Source organism: Eulemur rufifrons, chromosome 7, assembly GCF_041146395.1.
Source record: "Eulemur rufifrons isolate Redbay chromosome 7, OSU_ERuf_1, whole genome shotgun sequence".
NCBI lineage: Eukaryota > Metazoa > Chordata > Mammalia > Primates > Lemuridae > Eulemur > Eulemur rufifrons.
The window spans coordinates 181862186-181877937 of NC_090989.1; the positions used below are offsets into that span (position 1 = coordinate 181862186).

The window sequence follows — 15752 nt, forward strand, 5'->3', positions numbered from 1 at the left end:
CAGTTGAATCAGGGATCATAGAAAATGACCAGAAATCAAATAGAAATAAATGTATTAAAACAATTAGAGCAGTGGTAGATGCGGTCAGGAATGTATTGATCAGAAATAATGGATAAATCTCTAGGTATAAAGCATGGACTTGGTTTATTAGGCTGTGTTTCCTTGGCCATAAGTGTACAGTCATTTTCCAGGCTATGGAAAAAGTGGGAGAATACGACCCTCAAGGTAAGTATGTCATTGGCAAGGTAGGTAAAACTTAAAGATTGTTTTCTAGAGTTTTTTTCCTTTTATTAGTTTTTGATTAGTCCAAAATAATAATAAAAATACAGGCTTGTGATATTATCTTGCACATGCTAATTTATGATTAATTCAAATTGGCCTTGGAAATGAAAGTAAAATTTGTGGGTCCAGAATGATTACTCAGAAAAATTGTTTTTTTAATATAGACATAATAAAACATGCAAGTATTTTTAAAAGTACTTTTAAATATTATAGGTTTTTCTGTAGCATACTTCCAAGAAGATAATTTATTTGATTTTCTGGTAATGAGGACTTTATCCTCTTCTTTTTTTTCCTATGAAAACCTTAAAAAATATTTTTGAGACGTGTTGTATGCATGAAGAATTTAATCCTAGGCAGATGGTGTGGCGCTGTGACACAAATTTTTCTCTAGCAGTAACTGGGAGAAGAGCCACAATTCATGGCCATTAGAGATAGGACCTGCTTTAAAAGAAGGAATTAATTGTGTGCATATTGTTATATAGGAGCATCCTACATTAACAGAAAAATGCTTATGTATATTTGAGAAGAACCTCCAAGACTTAGCCCCCTTGTTTATTCACAGGGGTGATGGGTGAATATGAGCCAAAAATAGAAGTGCAGTTCCCGGAAACGGTCCCTACTGCAAAAGGAACAACGGTGAAGCTGGAATGCTTTGCTTTAGGAAAGTAAGTTCTGGTTTCTCTTCCTCACCTTCCTCACTGCAACATAGGCAGGTATAGAATTTTCCTTGCACTGTTCACAGCCATAGTCAAGTCAAGTCTTTCTCTTTGTAATTCTGTGTATGCATCTTTGATTCTGCCCTCTCACCACAGAGAGAGGACAGGTAATGGTGCAAGTGGGATTAGGCTGCCACAATTGACATGGCCACAAAGGAGAGGAGAATGGGCAATTCTGAAAAAGTATTTTGTTCTATTATTATGACTTGTAATGCGCATGCTGTCTAACCCAGAATGACAGGAAAACAATGGCCTTCATTTGAGGTACAGTCAAGCTGGCTATTTGAAAAAATATGGACTTTCATTTTGGCCCCAGTTTACAGAGGATGCATCAAACGTTTCTTGAATTTCTTTTTAAATTGTCAGTCTCTTCTCTCTCCTTCAGATTTCCTTCTGCTCTGGCTAGAGATAGGTAAGATCTGATATTCTCTAAGAGAGTCCGTTTTACAGAGTTGTCTGAAAATTATTTACGACTTTATTATTCAGTCCGGATTATCTTTAGAAAAGTCTGCTTGGGAACTAGTTAATTTTTCCACAGAGTATCTGTCAGAGGGCATAAAGAAAATGAAATGCAGATCAGTTGGGATTTTTCTTCTCCAGTAACCAGCAGTAAAAGTTTGGCATAAACAAAAATAAACTATCATCTGAAGTGAGAATTTTACATCTTCTGTGGTTTTTAATGATCCATGTCAGTTCCCCATCTATCCGGCTAACCCATTACTAAATCCCTGCCTTTATCCTCTGCCCAAATGTCCACCAAGGCGGCAACACTAACTCTCACTCAATCCCTGTATCAGCATGTAATCTATTTTCTTACAGTTTTTGTGTTTTACAGCAACCATGGAGGAAAAAGTTTCTTTTTTTACATTTATTTTCAGCTCTAATAGAAAGGTTGTTTTGGTTTCCATGTGTTTTCCAGTCATGCCAGTATAAACTACAGTAGTATCTTTACTTTGCTACAGTACAATACAGTGGTAACTTTTTATGTCCTGAAGATTTACCACATTAAATAAATTATGACACAGCTATAGCATTGAACACTGTACAGCCATTAAAAGTCAAGTTGTAAAACAACATGTGAGACATAGAAAATCTCCACAATTTATTGCTAAGAAAACAAAAGCAGATTGCAAACAGTATAATATGGTCACATTTTTAAAGTTAAAGTATTTGTGTATGCGTAAGTATTTATATATACGAAATCCATCAGGGAAAAGGTAAAAGCAGGTAACTGGATAGTAATTATATATTGGTGAACCCCGCAAGGAGACACCTTGAAAAATCTTCTGTGGACAAAGGGAGCAAAATTCATATTGTTCACACATCAAAGGTAGCTATAAATTAAACTCTATTCACACTGCTTGAATGGTACTAGAATCAAAACAAAAGATGCAAATTGGGCTCCTTCAGTCTACATAGAAATGTTTGCTGTTGCTAAAAGACATCATCATTGCCCACTTAAGAGCAGAAAGACTATGTCTAAGTACAGTTTTTAAAAGCATATATTATGTGTATAATTCATCAGATGTAAAAATATCCATAATGGTGCTTTTCATAGAGCCCTTTCTGGATTTTGAGTTAATGTCTGTCTAATGAACTTAAATTCTTCTAAAACAAGTAAAATAGAGTTGATGCATTTAATGTTTTAAATACCATCTCAGGTTTCCCAGAGAAGATTAGTAAGTCTTTAGTCTAATTACTTCTCTGGGTGTGTTTTTGTGAAAAATAAATAAGTAAATAATTGTACCCGCTGCTAGGAAGCCACAATCTTAAAAGCTGCGGTTAGCTCTCTAAAACATTGATTTGCAGACTCAATGAAGCCCTCCCTGCAATTTCAGATGTGTTCTAACAGTTAAGGCTGTAGGATGATAGATGCCTTGGGAGTACCTAAAGACCCCACAGACTGCTGCTTTCTTTATCTCAGTATTTTAAGTTTCCCCAATCCACTCTCCAAGTGGATTCCTATAAGATGGTAAGGTTCTCAATATATAAATAACAACAAGGAGAATAACCACCTTGTCAAAAACAATATACCTTGAGTGAACCCTTTCTCTAAGTCAGCAATTAGGTGTGTCTCCCAAATTTTGTGAGCTCATTATTTCTACTGTCATTTATTCATTATTTGAGTGTTTCTCAAAGTAGGGTGGCTTGCATTGTTGGCACAGAAGATTTATAAAAATATATTATTTCTATTGTCTTTTACTGCATAACAAACTCAGAAAGAACAAATGACCAGCATTTGATTATATCTCACAATTTGTGGGTTAAGAATTTAGGCAGGGCTTGGCTGGATGGTTCTCTTGCTTTATGTGGTGTCACTTGAGGTCTCTCAGTGGTATTCAGCTGACGAGCTGGTCGAGGACGGGCAAGAGAGTCTTACATTTCTGGTGTTTTGTGGGAATGTTGGAAGGCTGGTCTCACTGGAACTGTCCGCTGGGAGCCTCATTTAGGCCCTCTCTTGCATGGCAGTCTCAAGATATTCACAGTTCTCATAGGACATCTCAGGGCTCCCACGTAGAGTGTTCCAAGAGACAGAAAGTAGAAGCTGCCAGCTCCTTAACTCCTGAGCTTGGATACTGCCACAGCAGCACTTCTGCTTTATTTTATCAAAGTGGTCAAAAAAACTCACTGGGTTCAAAAGGAGGGAGCACAGACCGCATCTCCATGGGAGGAATGTGGAAGAATTTACAGCCACAAATGCACATGAACATTTTTATTTTCATATGTATGATTTAGGAAAAAAAATATATTGAAAAAATATAACATAAAACTCTGTTTTCATTTCAATGATAATATTGTACAGGACATAGATCACCTAGCTTAAAGTTAATAAAAATTATTTGATTTTAAGAAAAATACTAAATATTAATACTAGAAGTGTGGATATAGTTAAAATAATAGTGATACAGGAATGAATGAAGTTTGGGAAACACTGTCTCAAGTGAGCTTTTATGTTTAGAACCATGAAGGAAGGGGTTGTTAGGAGCATAAGTTTAAATGAAAGATACAGTTTTCTCTCGTTTGATTCACTCCTTTTTATTCTCTCTATCAGCCCAGTACCAACTATTATCTGGCGAAGAGCTGATGGTAAGCCCATCGCGAGGAAAGCCAGAAGACATAAGTCAAATGGAATTCTTGAAATCCCTAATTTTCAGCAGGAAGATGCTGGTTTATATGAATGTGTAGCTGAAAATTCCAGAGGCAAGAATGTAGCAAGGGGACAGCTGACTTTTTATGGTAAGTTTGTGATTCCAATTGATCATTTGTGGTACTCCAGCACTTCTTGGTATTAAAATCATTAAGCTGGCAGGTTTGCATTCAGGCTTTTTGGGTGGGGTTGTGCAGAAGAGGCCTGTGTGAAACTCTTGGTTTGCTACGTAATTAGCATTCCCTGGATGATTCTGGGTGTGGAGAGTGCGGGAGGGGGCAAGGATGTTGACAGAGCAGAGAGGAAGAAATTAGGCTGATGTGTTTGGGGGATGGATATTAGTGTGAACACACTTGCGAAGAAGTCTGTTTCTCCTCTTCTCCTCAAGGTGTTAACCTGACACAGGAAACGTTTTGTTATTCCTGCTCCCAATTTATTTTTGTTTAAAGCTCTATGCTTTTCTTCATTAGAATTTTGATTTGGGGCTTGTGTTAATCCTTTGTAATTGCTCCTATTTGGTAGCAGTTTAATGTAGTACCATGAGCATTTCGAAATGTCACTGTCCAAATTTAGTTCTTTTCAGAGTGGAACGTGACAAATCTCTCTCACCCCAAAGACTTTATGTGCAGCTGCTACCTATTCCAATCAAATCATCAGCATTGATCCAAATATAATATAAATGTAAAACCTCTAGCACACGGTCATTATTGAGCCCATCTTGGAAATCCTGTTAGGATATTGATTTGAAATCCACAAAATAATTTCACTGGATAGGCATTTTGAAAGCAAATTGAGTTTTGCCAAATTGGAGCACGCCTGAATCCCATCTGTCTGGGATATAGAAAACAAATATTATAGACTGATAATTATTTAAGAATGGTTTAAACAAAAATGCGTATTAAAATGATGAGAGTAGTTCTGTAGGGGTAAGTTGTAACCAAAGCTTTAAATGTTCTTATTTCTTGCAATAACTGATATCACAAAAATCTATTTATTTTACCAAGTCTTCTTCCAAAGCACTTTGGTTTAAAAATTCTGTTCAAATATCACATAAAGTTTTTTAAAAGCTTGATTGAGGAAATGGTGATTCCATTAGTTTGGAGTCAGTGTTTCCGGGTGGAAAATAAACTAAAATTAAAAAAAAAAAAAAAAAAGGAAGAAAAAAAACTTGATTGAAAACCGGGTGGAGTGTTCCGATATCTGCCAGACTTTAGCAACCTCCCCCATATAACCCTCTGCATTTTGTTTGAATAAACCTGCACTTCTCTTTAATCATTCAACTTTCCTCAACAATAATAAAGGACTAACTCTACTCATGCCAAATAACAGACCTGATATTTCATATCTTCCTTGAACTGTGGCCATTGCTATCTTATTTGATTGGTTGAAAAGCCATGGCCACCACACTTAACTGACTGGGAAAACATAAGAAAGTTACAGATTTATTTGGTGAGATGCAATTGCTGTATATCTTTAACTGTTTAGGGTTTCTTTTCCTTACCCCCGTAATAATTATTTTTTATATGTCAGGTAGGGATAATCTGAAAATATTCAGGCAATTAGCCAATATGTTCTCTTCTTTCCTAGTCGAATAGACTTTTCAATTCAGTGGTGGTTGTTCAAATGTTATTTGAGTTGCTTAACTAATTGAATAAAGTCATTTTCACTTTCATGATTTTCTTTTAAGTGAAATACCTGCTTTCGGTATGTTGAAAAGACGTGAAATTTTGTGTAACCAGGGTTGGCAGAGTGCTTTCTAGTGGGTTAGAGGTTTCCTGCACTGGAAGTAGAGTACTTCAGAGTTACTGTTACAGAGAATCAACTTTGTCATTGGCCCCCAGCCTTGTGCGGGGAAATGTTTTTTCACAGATCCTGCCCTGGAGATGAAAATCAGGTTCTAACAGTGTTTCCTTTTTAAATGGAGTTATCTGCAGCCATGCATGGGGAAAAGAGCAGAATGCAATTTGCCTGCTTTCTGAAGATAACTCAGCTTAACCTCAGTTGTCAAACCGCGCTTGGTGTTAGGAACTTGGCAGATCAGTTGACTTTCATAGCACTTGGCTATTGCATCTATGTTTATCCTTTTGTTGTTCCTCAACTAGCGTATCAGTGACACAGAAATCATCTAATTATTTCATTGTCACAGGAGAGCTTAATTATACATAAATGCTTGGCTGTCATTTTTTTTTTTTCCTCTCACTCTTTTTGGTCTGGGTTTTCCCAGTACGGTATTCCTAATATTCAGCTGCCTAGATCTCCAATTTAAATGAATTACTATAATTAAAATCACTGTGTAGATCACAAAAGGGGAGAAAGCAGCCCTAGTCACTTATCCACGAACATTCTGTCTTTGATGACAAGACAATTTCTTACAACATTAATATGTGCTACACTCAGGGATTATAAACCATGGGTTTGAGCTTAGAAACCTGCTTCTCTTTTGTTTTTTTTTTTTTTTTTTTTTTGGTTCCAAGTTGTCTCATTCCATTCATCAACTCTCCACTTCAACAACCACAGGTATGCTAACTCCTATTCAGGCTTGACAAAATGGCAATTTTTTTTCTTTTTGCTCTAAAACCATTTTACCTTCTTCAAAAGGCCTGCTGGGCATGATTCCATTGCCCCTACCTTCCACGAGTCTGAATAATAGACGCTGCTATGTTCCCACTGTGTCCGTGTCTCTAGGTTAGCAGGTGTCACCCATGTAGGGTATGTATGAAGAATGGAAAGGGGTTCAGACAGAAAATATTTTAACTTTATCACATCTTCCCAATTTAGTTTTTCTATAACTTATACTTGGCCAGAGTGGTCTAGTTTTAATCTGTTCTTTGAGTCTTTTTTGGCATGAAAAACTTCCTAAAAATTGATCTATTTTTAGACATTGATGCTATGGATCTTTGTTACTAAAGGTAGAAATTTTCCAAAATGACTTTAATATATTATCCATTTGTTCAACAAATATTTTTTCATTGCCTACATGTGGGAGGCACTGTTGGGCACTAGGGCTACAAGATAGAAATCCCTGCCCTCAAGAACCTAAGCTTTTAGTGGAAGTTAACAGACAATATACTAGTAACCAAATAAATAAACTAGAATATTTCAATTGTGATAAGATTTATAAAGAAAATAAGTAGGTTGATATTATAGAAAGTAGCTGAGAGCATGAGAAATACTTCATATGATAAGGTGGTCACAAGGGAAAACTTACCTGAGAATTGCCCTTTGAGCTGAAATCTGAAGGATGAAAATGAGCCAGGCTTTCAAGGGGAAGTATATTCCTGGCAGAAGGTAAGGAAGTGCAAAGGTCCTGAGGCAGAAAACCACTTGACATGCTTGAGATGCAGCAAGAAACTCAGTGTAACTAAATCATAGTCAGCAAGGGGACAAAGGATTGGTATATAGGAAGGTGACAGACTGTGTAGTATCTTATAAGCCAGGCAGAGAGTTTAAGTTTTATTCTGAATATAATGGGAAGCAATTAGAGGATTTCAGGAAGGGATATGGGTCTATTTGATTCATGCTTTTAAAAGATCACTCCGGTGAATAGATGACTGGAAACCAAAAACAAAAGCAAGACACCAACTAGGAGGCCATTGTCAATATCTAGGTGAGAAATGTTGGTGGCTAGGACTCAAGGTGGGAAAAGTAATGGACAGACTTGAGATGGATTTGGGAGTTGGAGTCAATAGGACATTCCATTTCACTCCTACAACTACCTAGTTTATGGATATGGAAACTTATTCCCAAAAAATTAAAGTAACTGATTTAAGTTTACACAGTAAGAAGCAGAGCTAGATTCCAAATGCTATGTGAGAGGTTCTCAAACTTTGGTGTGCATCAGAATAACTTGGAAGTCCCATTAAAATACAGAATTCTGTGCCTTATCCCAGTAGGTTTTGATTTAGTAGGTCCAGAGTGGGACCCAAGAATATACATTTCTATTATGTTCCCAAATAATACTGATGCTGCTTTCTGACGACCACATTGTGAGAACCATTAGTGTATGCTTAGGCTGTTTCCAAGTGTATAGTGAAGCTGAAGTTTAAATTACATGCAAGGGAAGGTGTTCCTAGTACTCTGGAAAGCTAGCAGGTTGCAGCAGACCAAGTAGAATGAGAGTGCTAAGGCGATTACATTTGAAGAAAGAAAAGGGAAGTATAAAATGAATTTAATTCACTTGATAATTATTCATCTTTCCACTTCATTGTGTCTATATATTCATTCCTTTTTGCACAAATAGATGGATAGAATTATAGTCATCATTTGGAAGAATGAAGTATGAACTAAAAGAACCTGATATTTAATACCTGTTGTATAATTTCTTCAATATGTAACAGGTATTATGAGAGTAAAACCATCTTTATCATTAGGAAATAGGGACTATAATATTTGAGCAACCAATAAGGCTATATTTCACAGAATCCAGTAACACTTGAGCTGGAAGGAACTGTTGGGGCTGAGCCTTTGATTTTTACAAATAAAGAAAATAACACCCAGAGACATAAAATAAATTTACTCAAGGTCATACAATGGGTGGGAATCATAGCTATGACTAGAATTGCTCTTTCTGCTGCACTTCATGTTTTACCTTTCCTGCTAGCATAACATTTTAGTATTGTTAATAGGTAAGGGGAAAAAATAGGTAACGGGGGAAAAAATCCATCAATTATCCAGATACTCTTTCTGCGTATTTTCACAAATGAAAACATCTGGATGAACAACTGATTTATTCACTTTCTGTTTTCTAAATTGGGCACCTGATTATTGAGTCCAAAAGAGCTCTTTTCCTCTTCTTCAAATTACATGTAAGACTATATGTCTAGACCTTGTATGCTACAGTCCTTTGGCTCTAAAGGCAAAACTATAGGCTTGATGACACTGCAAATGGTGTTTGAGTATCTCTAAGGTCATCAAGGAGTGAATACAGAAGCATTTTGCAGCACAGCATACTAATTCCCCATGGGTGTGCTAGGTATATGTGATCACTAGATAATATTCAGCCCTGCAAAGAGGCTTAAAGGACAGAGTGACCAAAAAATGAACACAGCAGATAAGGTAATTTCACAGTAGAGCAATAGTCTGCTTAATTGTCCTAGACAGAACTGATACCAATACCCTCCATTCCCCTGAGTGTCCCTTAAGATAAAGTCAACAATTTTTGTTTCTTTCTTTCATCTGATAGTTCTGATCAAGTAGGCTGCTGCAATTTTTCAAGGGGTGCACACTGAGAACATATTGTACATAACAGTCACTGGGAATTAATACAGGAGTGGGGGTGGGGTACAAGGTCCTCACCCCATGAGAAACTTTAAGCCATGAAAGAGTCATATCAAGGACAACATATGGAAATGCAATTCACGTCTCACTCTCTAGTGCCACAGAAGGCAAAATGTAGCTGTTACATTTTTATCCATCAAGCCATATTGCTTAAATTTACTTGTGGGAAGTTTTGCTTAAGTGAATTCATTTATCTGAGAATTCCTCTGCTTGTCTAATGCAGGAGTTCTCAGACTGTTGGCTTCAGGGCTCCTTGTTACCCTGAAAAATTAGTGAATACCTCAGAGAGTTTTTGTTCATGTGGGTTATATCTACCAATATATATATCATATTGTAAATTAAAGCTGAGAATTTAACTTAGTACTTAATTTATTTTAAAATGACAAAAATATAATCAGTACAGGTTAACACAACTAATATATTTTGAGAAAACTGTTTTCTTAAATGTTTTCCCAAATTAAAAAAAAATTAATGCGAAGAGTGGCATTGCTTATGTTTTTGCAATTCTCTATAATATCTGTTTGAATAGAAGAAAGCAGAAGTCTCATGTGTGCCTCTGTATTCAGTCTGTCATGATTTGTTGTTTTGGCTGAACTATATGAAGAAAATCTGGTCTTACACATATATAATTGGAAATAGAGAATATCATGGACTCCCTGAAGAGAGCTTAGGGACCCACAATGGTCCTTAGACTGCACTTTGAGAACTATAGTTCCAAAATAATACACCTATTGCCATTGGAAGTAGGCTTAGACATATTTTTTTAGAGCTTCTAGATAGAGAATGGATGTTGGAGCCAAGTGTGCTTGTGTACCAGTCCTAACTGAGCCACTTTCTGAATCTGGACATTAATAACTCTGGGCCTCATCTACAAAATGGGAATAATTCCACTTAACTTGCATATTGTTATGAGGTTTAGAAATGGGGAACATAAAGTGATGCTGATAAGATATTCTATAAATAAGTAGTGTCCATGATTGATTATATTTGGGACTAAAAGTTGATAGAGGAAGGAGAAGGGGATGAATTCAGCCCAGTAAGAGCAGATTCAGAGAAACACTAGGTAGAGGCTGAGTTGAGCTTTAAATAGGAAATGTAAAGAAATTAACCCATTCTTGGTTAGAGTCATAGATTGGTTAATCTAGGTATAATTGAATAAATCAGTCTTGCAGCCTTTTTTAAAATGAACATGTTGCTGATTTACAATTGTTTTATTTCATAATTCATTTTATAAAGTTCTGAATTAACTATAGCACCTCTGGAAAGAAAACAGAAAATGTGCACTCTTACAGAAATTGGTTAACAATATATGAATTAAACCAAAACATAAGGAAACAATACAATGGATGGCACAAAACTGTTATACTGTTTGTGCCAAATGAACTATACATGCTTAGGGGGATTAAAATTAGCAGATCAGGAAGGCTTCATGGAGGAGGTGGTACTGCAGAGTAAAAATCTGGTTAGGGGACAGAGGGCAGGGGGACTTTCCAAAAAGACAAGATGGTATGAAAAAGATATGGGGGTAGGATGTGGCTTATTGGAGTGGAGGACAAAGACCCACTATTTGACAGGAGCTGTGGGTTTACTGGGCATAGTTGGAGAGAGATTAGGTGAGAACAGATGCCAGAGGACTTTCAATATTTGCCTAAAGATATGAAATAACAGTAATGGTCTCCACATTTGTCTACCATGCACAGCATGCAAAGCACATTCACAAATCTCACCCATTATCTCATACACAGATTACTTCCTACAGTTATATTTGTTTTATGTATTGATGAATACCCATTATTAGAAATATGCCTGCAGGCCGGGCGCGGTGGCTCACGCCTGTAATCCTAGCACTCTGGGAGGCCGAGGCGGGTGGATCGCTCAAAGTCAGGAGTTCGAGACCAGCCTGAGCAAGAGCGAGACCCCGTCTCTACTAAAAATAGAAAGAAATTATCTGGCCAACTAAAATATATATAGAAAAAATTAGCCGGGCATGGTGGCGCATGCCTGTAGTCCCAGCTACTCGGGAGGCTGAGGCAGTAGGATCTCTTAAGCCCAGGAGTTTGAGGTTGCTGTGAGCTAGGCTGACGCCACGGCACTCACTCTAGCCCGGGCAACAAAGCGACACTCTGTCTCAAAAAAAAAAAAAAAAAAAAAAAAAAAAAGAAATATGCCTGCTGTGGGTTACCTTCTAGTGCATCTTCACGTACTTGGTTTTTGTATTCGGTCCAGAGTTTATCATTGTTACTGCAAACAGATTGGCCTGATGGCATCTACTTTCAGTTGTAACTTATACAGAGAAGAAGAGACCATAAATAAGAATATCTAAATGAAGCAAAAGTTAACAGAAAAACCAGGAGAGCCATAAATCCAGTTGGTTCGAGAGGCAATCTAAAGGCTAAAGGCTTCACATGCTACAGACAGAAGGAACTGTAGATATCACTAAGTTCAACCTTCCCTCAATTCAAAGGAGAAAACATAGACTTTCAATGTCCAGGCTCCATTTCCAAAGCTCTTCTTACAAAAATGCAAGATATCCACATCAGTGTAGTATTTTTCAAAGGGTGTGTATATTTAGTACTGGAGTTACTTTTTTTTTTACATGAAATGTTCAATATTTAAAACAAAGCGAGGCTGCTCTAATCAAAGGTGGTACATTCCAAGAACCCTCAGGGCTTCGTGGAGTGGAGCTGGAAAAGCCCCATGAGGACCACGATTGGTGTTATACAGGGAATGGTTGAAAGAAGTCTGAGGAGTAGAGAAAGGGCTGAACAAAGATGTACATTGGGCCCTATTCTGGAATGCAACATGAGTATTACTTGTAAGGCTGGGCCTGCATTTCAGTGACTTCTGCAAACTGGAAGTCAGGGGTTTATGAGAAGACTAATAATAATAAACTGGAAAACTCTCTACAGTAACGTTTGAAAATGAGTAGTTCTAGTGCCAATACTGGGGACATTGGATTTGAGGTAAATTGAGAATATCTTGATGATTCTATCAACAGTATAAGAATCCCAACCTTGAGATAAAGATTTGGAAAGCATCTATATATAGGTGGTAAACTTAAGCCAAGTAATTATCTTCAGGCTCATAAAGGCCACTGTCATTGAAATTCTTAAGCAAGTTAAAAAAACTTCTGTGTTCCCTGGAGATGATTCATCTTCTCCAAGATTGTATAAGCAAGCAAAAAGTAATTGCAGATGTCTACAGGTCATCTTTTTAATAGTAATTTAAAGGTTTTGGCAACCGTATCCTTTCTTTTAGATTTTTAAATTTCTAAGGTTGAAAGCCCAAATTGGCATTTCTTTCTATTAGAAATTTCTGTTTTCAGAAAATTAGAGAGCCAGATACCCCTGAGAATTGTTTGACCCAGTGAGTTCAAATTATATCTACCTACAGTATAAATTATTATTGGATAAGACACTTGCATAATCCCAGTGGCTGGAATGCACAAGCATTGATTTAGGTCATTTCTGGCAGCTATTGAACAAAAGATTGAGATGAAGAGATTGTTAATTTTTCCAAGAGACAGTGTCCCAGGATCAAAGCCCAGCACAACCATTTGACCTTATATTTGAATTTGTAGCTTCAGAACAAGACTTAGGGATTCCTTTTTTTTTTTCTTATTTCAGTATATTGTGGGGGTACAAAAGTTTAGGTTATGGATATTGCCCTTGCCCCCCGTTTGAATCAGAGCTTCAAACGTGTCCATCCCCTAGACAGTGTGCATCGCACTCATTATGTATGTATACACCCATCCCCTCCCCCACCCACATCTGCCTGACACCCGATCAATGCTATTCCTAAATGTGCTCTTAGGTGATGATCAGTGACACCAATTTGATGGTGAGTACATGAGGTGCTTATTTTTCCATTCTTGGGATACTTCACTTAGTAGAATGGGTTCCAACTCTTTCCAGGAAAATACAAGAAGTGCTATATCACCATTGTTTCTTATAGCTGAGTAGTACTCCATGGTATACATACACCACATTTTATTAATCCACTCATGTATTGATGGGCACTTGGGTTGTTTTCACATCTTCGCAATTGTGAATTGTGCTGCTATAAACATTCGGGTGCAGACATTATAGAATGTCTTTTGTTCTTTTGGGTAGATGCCCAATAATTGGATTGCTGGATCAAATGGTAGATCTACTTGTATCTGTTTAAGGTATCTCCATATTGCTTTCCACAGAGGTTGCACTAGTTTGCAGTCCCACCAGCAGTGTATGAGTGTTCCTATCTCTCCGCATCCACACCAACATTTGTTGTCATGGGACTTTTTGATAAAGGCCATTCTCACTGGAGTTCTTAGAGGAGAAATTTTTCTGTTTCAAACTTTGAAAGAATATGAAAGTCCAAAACAGATGGTTCTGTTTCAACATATGAATTGTTTAGTTCTGTTTAATATGTGGAATCTACATATATTACAAAAAAGGCATTTAGAAATGCCTTCTGAAATAATGGTACTGAACCAACCTGTTAAGGCCTTCGTGTGAGCTAGTACACATTGAGTATCCCTTATCTAAAATGCTTGAGACCAGAGTGTTTTTGGGTTTTGACTTTTTTCAGATTTCAGATATCTGGGGAGATATCTTGGGGACAGGGCCCAAGTCTAATATGTGAAATTCATTTATTGTTCATATATACCATATACACATTGCCTGAAGGTAATTTATACAATATTTTTAATACTTTTGTATATAAAACAAAGTTTTGACTGCAACTCATCACATGAGATTGGGTGTGGAATTTTCCATTTGTGACATCATATCAGTACATAAAAAGTTTTGAATTTTGGATTTTGAATTTTCAGATTAGGGATACTCAACCTGTATGTAGATATGGACTTGTAAAATATAGCTGAACTTTGATATTAAGTGATAAATACCAGGTACCCAGATGTAGTATCAAAAAGGAGGGAAGGGGCAAATGATATTTTCTATAATACACTAAACTATAATGTTTGTGATCGAAGGACTTTGAACTAGGTGACACCAAAACAATATAAAGGTATATGAGCCATTTTCTTCAAGGACAGGACTTTATTCTAGTATGAAAAATTCACCCCGTTAGATATGATTCATCCATTCTAAGTCAGTAGGAATGAAACCTTCACTATGTGGGCTTTTGCCCTGTAGATCTGCAATTGGCCTGTTAAAATGAAGACTATCTCATTCTTCGCCATTTGTATAATATGAAATTCCATTTCTGATCTTCATGGGCCCATGTCCAATTATTTACTTCAAGAGTATGTTTGTATCATTTCAAATGTGGCTTCTGTGATTTTAATTTTACTTTAAAAACAAAAAGTAAATCACTAAAATCACTTAAAAAGTGATTCTAATTTTACTTTAAAAACAAAGAAAGATGACTCACAAACACTGAATTAGTTGTTGATTTCACCTTGGTCAGCGCAAATAACTACCACTGAACATTCTTGCCAAGCACCTTGACCTCCGTAACCCTGTTGGAAAAGACAGAATGAGCCCTCCGGAGTGTTTAATTAATTAGAACTTTGCAAGGTCTTTTCAAAATTCTCTCAAAGCCCTCCCTTCCCTGCCCTACCTACTTCTTGAGATTGCAAAGTTTTGCTTCCAGCTTTCTACATTTTTAAAACAATAAGTAAGCCCAAGTGTTACAGGAAACCTATGACATTGAAATCTCATGTTTCCCATTTGAACTTCAACTTCACATTGCTTTGTAAGTTACATTTGCCCTTCCGTTTTTTTTTTTGTTTTTTTTTCCTCGCTCTTTTTTGAAAGTTTGGCTCAGTTGTTAATATTCCACACAGATTTCTGTGGCTTTTCTTGTTTGCTTTGTTTTCATGGACTCTGTAGGGGGTAAATATTCAGCAAGTTGAATGTGCAATCAGGCACACAACTGCCATTAGCCTTATCAGGGTTACACATGGAATTCTCCAAGCAGAGAACCTTTTTAGCTTCCTTTGCATTAGCAGCAGGGAGATATAGGATAAGGAAGACTCGCAGCTCTTTCAAGGATGTGGGTTATAACCCTTTATTCAAGTTAATGCTTGTTGATGTTATAACTTTTTTTTGAAGTTGACCCTTTTGGCCTCCCTTCACATGCAGCAAGGCATCACCCCATCAGCAAAGGATGTGTGAAATTGTGTTTTGTTCCTTGAAAAACATGAAATTGCTTATAGATGGAAAAAAAGAAGAAAGGAGCATTTATTCAAGGGCCTAGAGACATCTGCTGGTTAAGTGAGTTAACCAGCAGAGTTAAGTGACACGTTGAGTGTCTTTCTAGTTTTCTTTATTATTGAGAAGGTGAGATACACAGCATGGCCTCAATACTAGCAGCTCCCTTTT

At 36.9% G+C, this 15752-nt stretch overlaps 1 protein-coding gene across 1 annotated transcript in view; it reads left to right on the forward strand.

Annotated features, from left to right (window-relative positions):
* The first annotated feature begins 4150 nt into the window (after positions 1 to 4150).
* CNTN4 (contactin 4) overlaps positions 4151 to 15752 on the forward strand; it is a 155419-nt gene continuing 143817 nt past the window's right edge. The window contains exon 1 of the mRNA XM_069473830.1: positions 4151 to 4235. The gene's annotated coding sequence lies outside the window, so the exon portion shown is untranslated. The remainder of the gene's footprint in view (positions 4236 to 15752) is intronic.